Raw genomic sequence first — 7,776 nt, forward strand, 5'->3', positions numbered from 1 at the left:
GTATAAACAGTCCCTAACTCAAATAGGCTCCGCCCCTTTATCTGCATATGAATGATTTAAATGAGCAATATTGTGACGTGTTCATTCCCGGAAGAAAACTCAAGACTTCAGTGGAGGCGTTTCTGGGAGTTCAGAAACAGTGACACTGATACTGACTTTATCAGAGGTGGACAGTAACAAAGTACATTTACTTAAGTACACTTTTTGAGTATCTGTACTTTACTTGAGTATTATTTTTTCTGGAAACTTTTACTTTAACTTCACTACATTTTAAAGACAAATATCGTACTTTTTACTCCACTACATTTCTGTCAAGGTCCTTGAGTAGAAAGTAGTAACGTCAGGGATGATTTGGGTCGCAGGGGTTGCATTTTGGTTGGAAATGAATGTCTGGATGACGTCAGAACTCGACTGATGTTGGTTTCTGACGTCAACCGATTTTCAACCACAATACAACATCTGTCCAACTTTGGAGATTAACGTCAATCTGACATTGGATTCTGACATCCACATGATTTTAATTTTCAACGTTGGGTTTGGTCTTCTAAATGCGAATTTTGTCATTGTTTTGGAGCACACTAGCTTATAGATAAAAAGGCTAACATATTCACACTAAACGCCAAAAAACTGGGAACAGCCATTTGGGTGTCCGAAAGTTGTGGACGTTATTGAGTACACTTATTCAATCCCACGACTGGAACTGTGTTCTAGAAATAAATGTGATATTGATATGAGGTAGGCAGGCAGAGATTCAGAGGCATAAGGTACTATAAATTGGCTATTACATGCAACAATGCAACAATAATAAAACAATGAATTGACATTTACTTTTATAGTACTTTTAAAAATGAGTACTTCTGTACTTTTACTTAAGTAAAAATGGGTCTTTACAACTTTTACTTGTAACGGAGTAATATTTGACCAGTAGTATCTGTACTTTTACTCAAGTAAGGAAGTTGTGTACTTTGTCCACCTCTGGACTTTATTTTATCTCTCCTTTTGTGTCTACAATGTATTTTCTGCTTTTTAGAGAATTGCAGCTTCGGATGTGTATTGCTTGAAAGACACTATGGGTGGTGTTGTTTATGCTTTTATCACGGTTAGTGTCTTAAAAGGATGCTGCCTACAGACAGAAAGGCAGGTCACTGGGTTTTGCATTAAAGCTACTGTTAAAAGTAAAACTGAAGTCTCTGTATAATGTAGCGAAATCTCTTTGTTCCAGCATTAATACAAAGCCAAGTAGGTTTGTTAGCCTCAGGCTAGTGCAGGGTCTCTCCTCTGTCACATTTAGTTTGCCTTGCTCGCCCAACCCTACAGGCCACAAGAGAGCTAGACGTGGAGTCGCCCAACACTCACTCATTTATCTCTGATTTGTGTAGTTGTAGTCTTGATCTGCAGCTGTGGTGCTTTTTTGTTATACAAACAGAATTATGCAAGTAATATGTGACCCTGGATCACAAAACCAGTCACATGTCGCACGGGTATATGTGGCAATAGCCAACAATACATTGTATGGGTCAAAATTATCGATTTTTCTTTTATGCCAAAAATCATTAGGATATTAAGTAAAGATCATGTTCCATGAAGATATTTAGTAAATGTTCTACCGTAAATATATAAAACATGTATTTTTGTGAGTGAATGCAGCACAATCGTGAACATAAATGCACAACTTTAAAGGAGATTTTCTCAATGTTTTGATTTTTTTGGGGAGCCAAATATGCATACCATTTAAAAATCGGTGTTGCCTACACTGTTATCCTCTTTTTAAAATTTGCACCTCGATTGTACGTGATCGTAACTAAACCTATGCGCGTGAACTCGACAATCGACTACTTTGGACTTCGACCGAAAACAGGATGTAAATACAGGTATGTGCGCTGGCTGAAATAACATCATTTTTATTAATATCTTTCACATCTACTGCAGTCAGATTCACTCGTGTTCACTCTGAAGGAATCATCTAACATGGCTGGGCACTTGTAATGACACATCAAGGATGTTAAGAGGCTAAAAGCAGGTTTAAAACTTGCCCCATTGAAGTCAACAGGGTGCAAATTTTAAAAAGAGGATAACACGGTGTAGGCAACACTGATTTTTGTCGTTGTTCTCTGTATTGACAGCACTCCAAATTTACTAAAAATGAGCTCAATGTTAAAATTGACCGGAGTTCTCCTTTAATGGTGACGTGAAGGGAAGCAGGAACGTTCTGAGCCATCACCACTGTCTTCTTGAGGCTTTTGGTTAGTCCGAACTCTGTGTAGGCAGCAGCAAAAGAATTGCACAAAAATCGACATTTTGCGTCATCTGAGGATTTTTTGGCCAGAGGCTATAGAGACTACAGCCAGTAGAAGGCGCTAGATCCGCATGTTTTCAACCCGCCCATAGAGGGAGGGATCTCACTCACAGAATGTACAAACCGTGTCAGCCATCTTTTATTTGGAAGCTAAGCTAACAGGCTCTTGTTCTGTGGAGAAAGCTGAGTAGTAGGGGTTACCATGCATCCTTTTTCCTGGACAAGTCCGGCCGTCGAGATCGTCCAAAATGTCCGTGATTCGGCTTTTGCTTTCTGCGGTCGCCATTCATTGTTTACATGCACACCTTTTGTTTCCGTCTAACTGAATACATCCCGATTGGTGAATCTGAGTGTAGTGTTTACATGAATGTTAAACAAGTGATGGGTTGATGTGCGTTTTAGCATTGCTAAGAAAATTTCCGCTATTCCGTGAGAAATACGAGACCGGTGCGTCTCACAGGTGCCGCTCATCAGTAATCACGCCACCGGCCTCGCGTCGTTCTCCCGCGGCCGTCAGCCTTGTCCTGCTCATGCCGATTATGACGATGACGATTGGTGACTGTAGAACGCAAAAGCCGAATCCTGGACATTTTGGGCGATCTCAAATTCCCGGGCAGACTCATCACGGAGACTCACTAGTAGCCTATCCTAGTTGTTTGATTGCACTCTTACCGGTAGGCGTGGCTTGGGAGTGGCCTCGTAGGGCAGCGAAGCAAGTGCATTCTGGGAGTCGTTGTCTTTCATCCCCATAAGCCAAAAATATATTTTCTGGCTTTTCTCAGTCTAGAAGGCTCCAAATGTAAAAATAATTTCACATTTATACTACATAAATGACCCATTTTAAATACACATTCATCTTTCCAGAGGAAAGTATCCCTTTAATGTCAACTGTAGACGCTCGGGTGTCGATAGGAGACGCCCAGGTAATTAAGTTCCAGGTACGAATCTACCACACCAACTAGCCAATTGTTTTTTTCATTTAAAAAGAAAGCAAGCAGCACGTCAACTACAGGTAGCGTCTCTCCTCTGGGGTGAAACTGAAGCGGTGTTGTGTGGATCAGACACCAGCTGGCAGAGGACTCGTCCTCACACACACACACCTCAGTCTCGGGGTTCTTCTGCAGCTGTGGCCCCTGAGAGATCTTTTTCTGCCCTCAATGAGAAACGCAGATAGACACTGGATAAAAATATCCTGGGACTTCGCCACAACCAAGACAATAAAGTTAATTCAGAGTGACAGTCATGGAGCCGGAGATGTATTTTCTCAGCTCTCGGTGCAGGAGGAAGAGGCTTGTTTTGTCTTCCTCTGGTGTCTCAGTGCTGTGAACATCTCTTCGGTTCTGTCACGACGGTTGTTTTGGCTCTTCATCCTCGCTGGAGTCTTCCAGACGGTGTCAGCTTGGCTTTCGCACACAGTGCAGTGTGTGTTCTGCTGAATGCAATTGTTTTGATGGTAGTCTGCTTTTCAAACCACTAGGTTTGAATGCGGATGCACTCAGTGTTAGTGTCATTTCAGAGCTGCCTGTGATTTTTTTATTTTATTTATTTTTTAATGGATTAAATGTGTCATTTCTATTTTCAGTGCCAAATACTTTGTGCCATGTACGTTTTTGTTTTTTCGGCCTAGAAGATTTTACCATATTTTTTACTTTTTCCATAGAGATTTTAAAATGTAACAAAAATTGTGTAGGCTCTCTCTCTCTCTCTCTCTCTGATTTAGACACTTTTTTCAAATCTTTTTTTTTACACATAACTTAGGGTTGACCTGAAACACACACACACACAAGGTTTCAAAAAGAGGTTTCTACCTGAAAAGTGATTTTTTATATACACACATATATATATATATATATGTGTGTGTGTGTGTGTGTGTGTGTGTGTGTGGGAAAATGTCCCCACAAAGATGTCTATCAGAAATCCTTGTGGGGAAATTTTTGGTCTTCATGAGGAAAATATCTATAAATCATACTAAGAAATTTGAAAATCTACAAATACAGTCTTCTGTGATGGGTTTAGGGTTAGATATAATATACACAGTTTGTAAAGTATAAAACTTGTCTATGGAATGTCATCATAATGTTTTAATAGTTTCTGCAGAAATGCACTAGGGCCGCTTAGCAACACATGAATTAATATAGACCAAAGAGCCACATTCATAACTCATGTTTGTTTGATTTGTATGCAGCAGCCTGGAGCAGTAAAATGCACTTTTCTTCACTGATATCCTCCGTTTTCCAGCAGATCTTCAGGCGGAAGCTGACTGCCCTCTAGAGGTAAACCGAGCTGGTGTTTTACATTTAGTTCTTCAAACTGCATTTTTCACACACGTTTCAGAATTTAGGATAAATCTTTAGTGTTGTCCTTTATGCACTTAATTTATGTGTGTTAACTGCTGAAATCCAGCATGATCATTTTTTTATATAAATCTAAAATTGTGCATGAAAATATCTTAAAGAGGTGGTTGATTATGATTTCACTTTTCTAACTTTAGTTAGTGTGTAATGTTGCTGTTTGAGCAGCAAAGTTACAATGCTCAGTTCAAAGCAAAGGGAGATATTTTCTTGTAAAGAATTCAGCTTTTTAAGAACTACAACAAATGGAACACATAACAGACATAAACCCCGCCCCTGGGAATCTATCATGAGAGAATATGCTAATCAATGACTAGAAGATAACTACACATAAACTACATAAAGTAATCAACTAACCATTCAGAAATGTCCGGTTGCTTCTACATGTTGTCACTTCTTCTTGAGTCTCTCCATCATTGTCTGACTCCGGTTTGAACATAAAAGGCTAAACGTTTTTGCAATTTCCAGTGAATGTGTGTGTGAGAAGTAAAAGGACACAAACTCTTGAAGCTCCGCCCCCTGTGCCGTGAGCAGCAGCTCATTTGCATTTAAAGGGACAGACACAAAAATGGTGAGTTTTTGCTCACCCTCAAAAAGTGACAATATCTGTGGGGTATTTTGAGCTAAAACTTCACATACACACTCTGGAGACATCAAAGACTTATTTTACATCTTGTGAAAAGGGCATTATACCACCCCTTTAAACACTGACTGGATAATCCCGCATGTCCAACAGTATTTCACTCTTAAAGGGAATAGTTCACACAAAAAAGAAAATTATGTCATCATTTACTCACCCTCATGTCGTTCCAAACCCGTAAGACTTTCGTTCATCTTCAGAACACAAATGAGGATCTTTTTGATAAACCTGAGAGCTTTCTGTCCCTCCATTGACAGCTACACAACTACCACATTGATGCTTCAAAAAGTTCATAAAGAGATCGTAAAACTAATCCGTATGAACTGAAAAGTTTAGTCCAATACTTTAAATGATGAACGGGATAACGTGCTTCTCTCAGTAAACAAACTTCTCTGTTAACTCTTCAATTAGACTTAAATCTCTCTGAAATCACACATTTAGCCTACTCGTATATTTTATATATTTTGATTATAATAAATTATGTAATAAAACGTTCGATAAACTAGTGTCTTTTAGAACTTAATTAGATAGATACTTTTTTATTTCTGTGGAAGACAGAAGTAAGCGCGTGCTGGAAAAGCGCGTGTAGCTCAGGGGCGCGCAGTAAAAGAAAGTTAGGCTACAAAGGCCTGATATGATTTGTAATGTATGATTTCCATACTATGCTTAACCATGACTTAATATTTATTAGCTATAAAATTGGATTTATCTGACGTTTTGACTGATCTAATCCAGGTTTTAATTAACTTTATAAAAAAAAATTAATTTCAGCACAAAATATTATGGTTATAAAAATAAAACCTAAAAATATATAAATAACCTGCAGGGAACGTTCTCTATAGGTTATCAAATAGATTATATACATAACCTACAGGGAACTTGTATTGTCTTATTTTATCTTGCGCGTTGCTGCCCTCTGGAGGTTAAACATTGACACAAGAGTTACGTCAGTCATATCAAAAGGAGAAAATGAATCGTTGCTGAAAAAAAGTCTCAATGTAAAAATAATGACATGAGATGAAAGCTCTGTGAAATTAAACGGACGGTTGCATGGGATCATTAGTGTGACACGGTAGAAAAGATCAGGAAAGGTAAAAAAAATCCTCTAACACACCACATGGTGGAGCCATGATATTGACACAAGGTAGGATACACTATAATTATAGGACAACAGAAACAATTTTTCAAAGACACATCTTTTTTTTATTCAAGCTTGAGATTGTTTGTTTTCTGTGAGACCGTGTCTTTGTCTGTTGTTTTCGGCATAACAGCAATGGTTGACACATTGATCTTGAAAATATCACTCCTACTATAGCTATATATAATCATATATTTTACTATATACTTTATCCCTCATATACAGCATATTTTCAAATATCAAATATTCAGGCAGGTTAATTAGGCTATATTAATGTAATGAGATAGAAAAAATAGAATCACATGCAATCCTTTCTGTCTGTTTACCACTGTATATTTACACTCAGCTGGGCAAAATCACCTGGAACATGTGCTATAGCTGTTCTGAGATCAGACAGGGTTGTGCTATGACATGAATTCATCAATAAAGCAGTGGACGGATTTCTCGAACAAAGTATAACTAGGAAACTCAAGGAGGAGAAAACCCGCTTTGTGGTGAAATAGGAACAAACTGCAAGTACGTGACAACGTTTTACAGGTATCAGCTCACTGATTCTCGAGCACTGGGACAAAACAGGCCACACACACACACACACAAACAAAATGTGCCATATCATTTTAGAGGAATGATCTGCTGCTTAAAATTACTTATTTTCCTTTTGTCAACACCGACAGGTTAAAGTGTGTACTGTTAGGTCAAATACTTTATATGACAAGATGTTACACTGTAAAGTGAATTGATAATGCAGGATGGTTTTAAACAGACTGTATATTTCTATCTCTGACATGCTTGACATCTGAGTGTTGATTTTGTTTTTGCATGGATCTATTAATTGGTGTTGCTAGCTGTTAACAGGCCTAAATGGCAGATCAAAATGTAAGCCATTTTGTGCAGTAGCTCAAGAATCAGTGCTGTTTTGCCACCACATGTTGCATTTGCATTGTTGAATGTAAAATCTAAATGCAAAACCAGTATTTGTGCAAACAAAACCACAAAAAAAAAAAAAAAAAAAAAAATATATATATACTATTTTTCCAAGCTTAATAACCAATATACCATACAGCAACTCTGATTCCATTTTTTCTAGAGACAAAACTACAGTTGCATCTTCTCATATCCCTCATCATAATCTTAACAACTACTAAAATATTTCCAAGTCTAATAGGTGATCACAAGGAAACTCTATCAAGTGACACGCATATAAGAGATAACTCAGTTCACAGTGTTTCTGATGGAACAGTACCGGCCAACACCTAATGTGCAGCACATCACTGACACCACTATTTTCCAGGTTTTGTCTTCAAGTTCATTATTGCTCAAGTAATTCTACTAACCATACATAAAAAGCACC

Source organism: Phoxinus phoxinus (genome assembly GCF_949152265.1).
Source record: "Phoxinus phoxinus genome assembly, chromosome: 3".
Taxonomy (NCBI): Eukaryota; Metazoa; Chordata; class Actinopteri; order Cypriniformes; family Leuciscidae; genus Phoxinus; species Phoxinus phoxinus.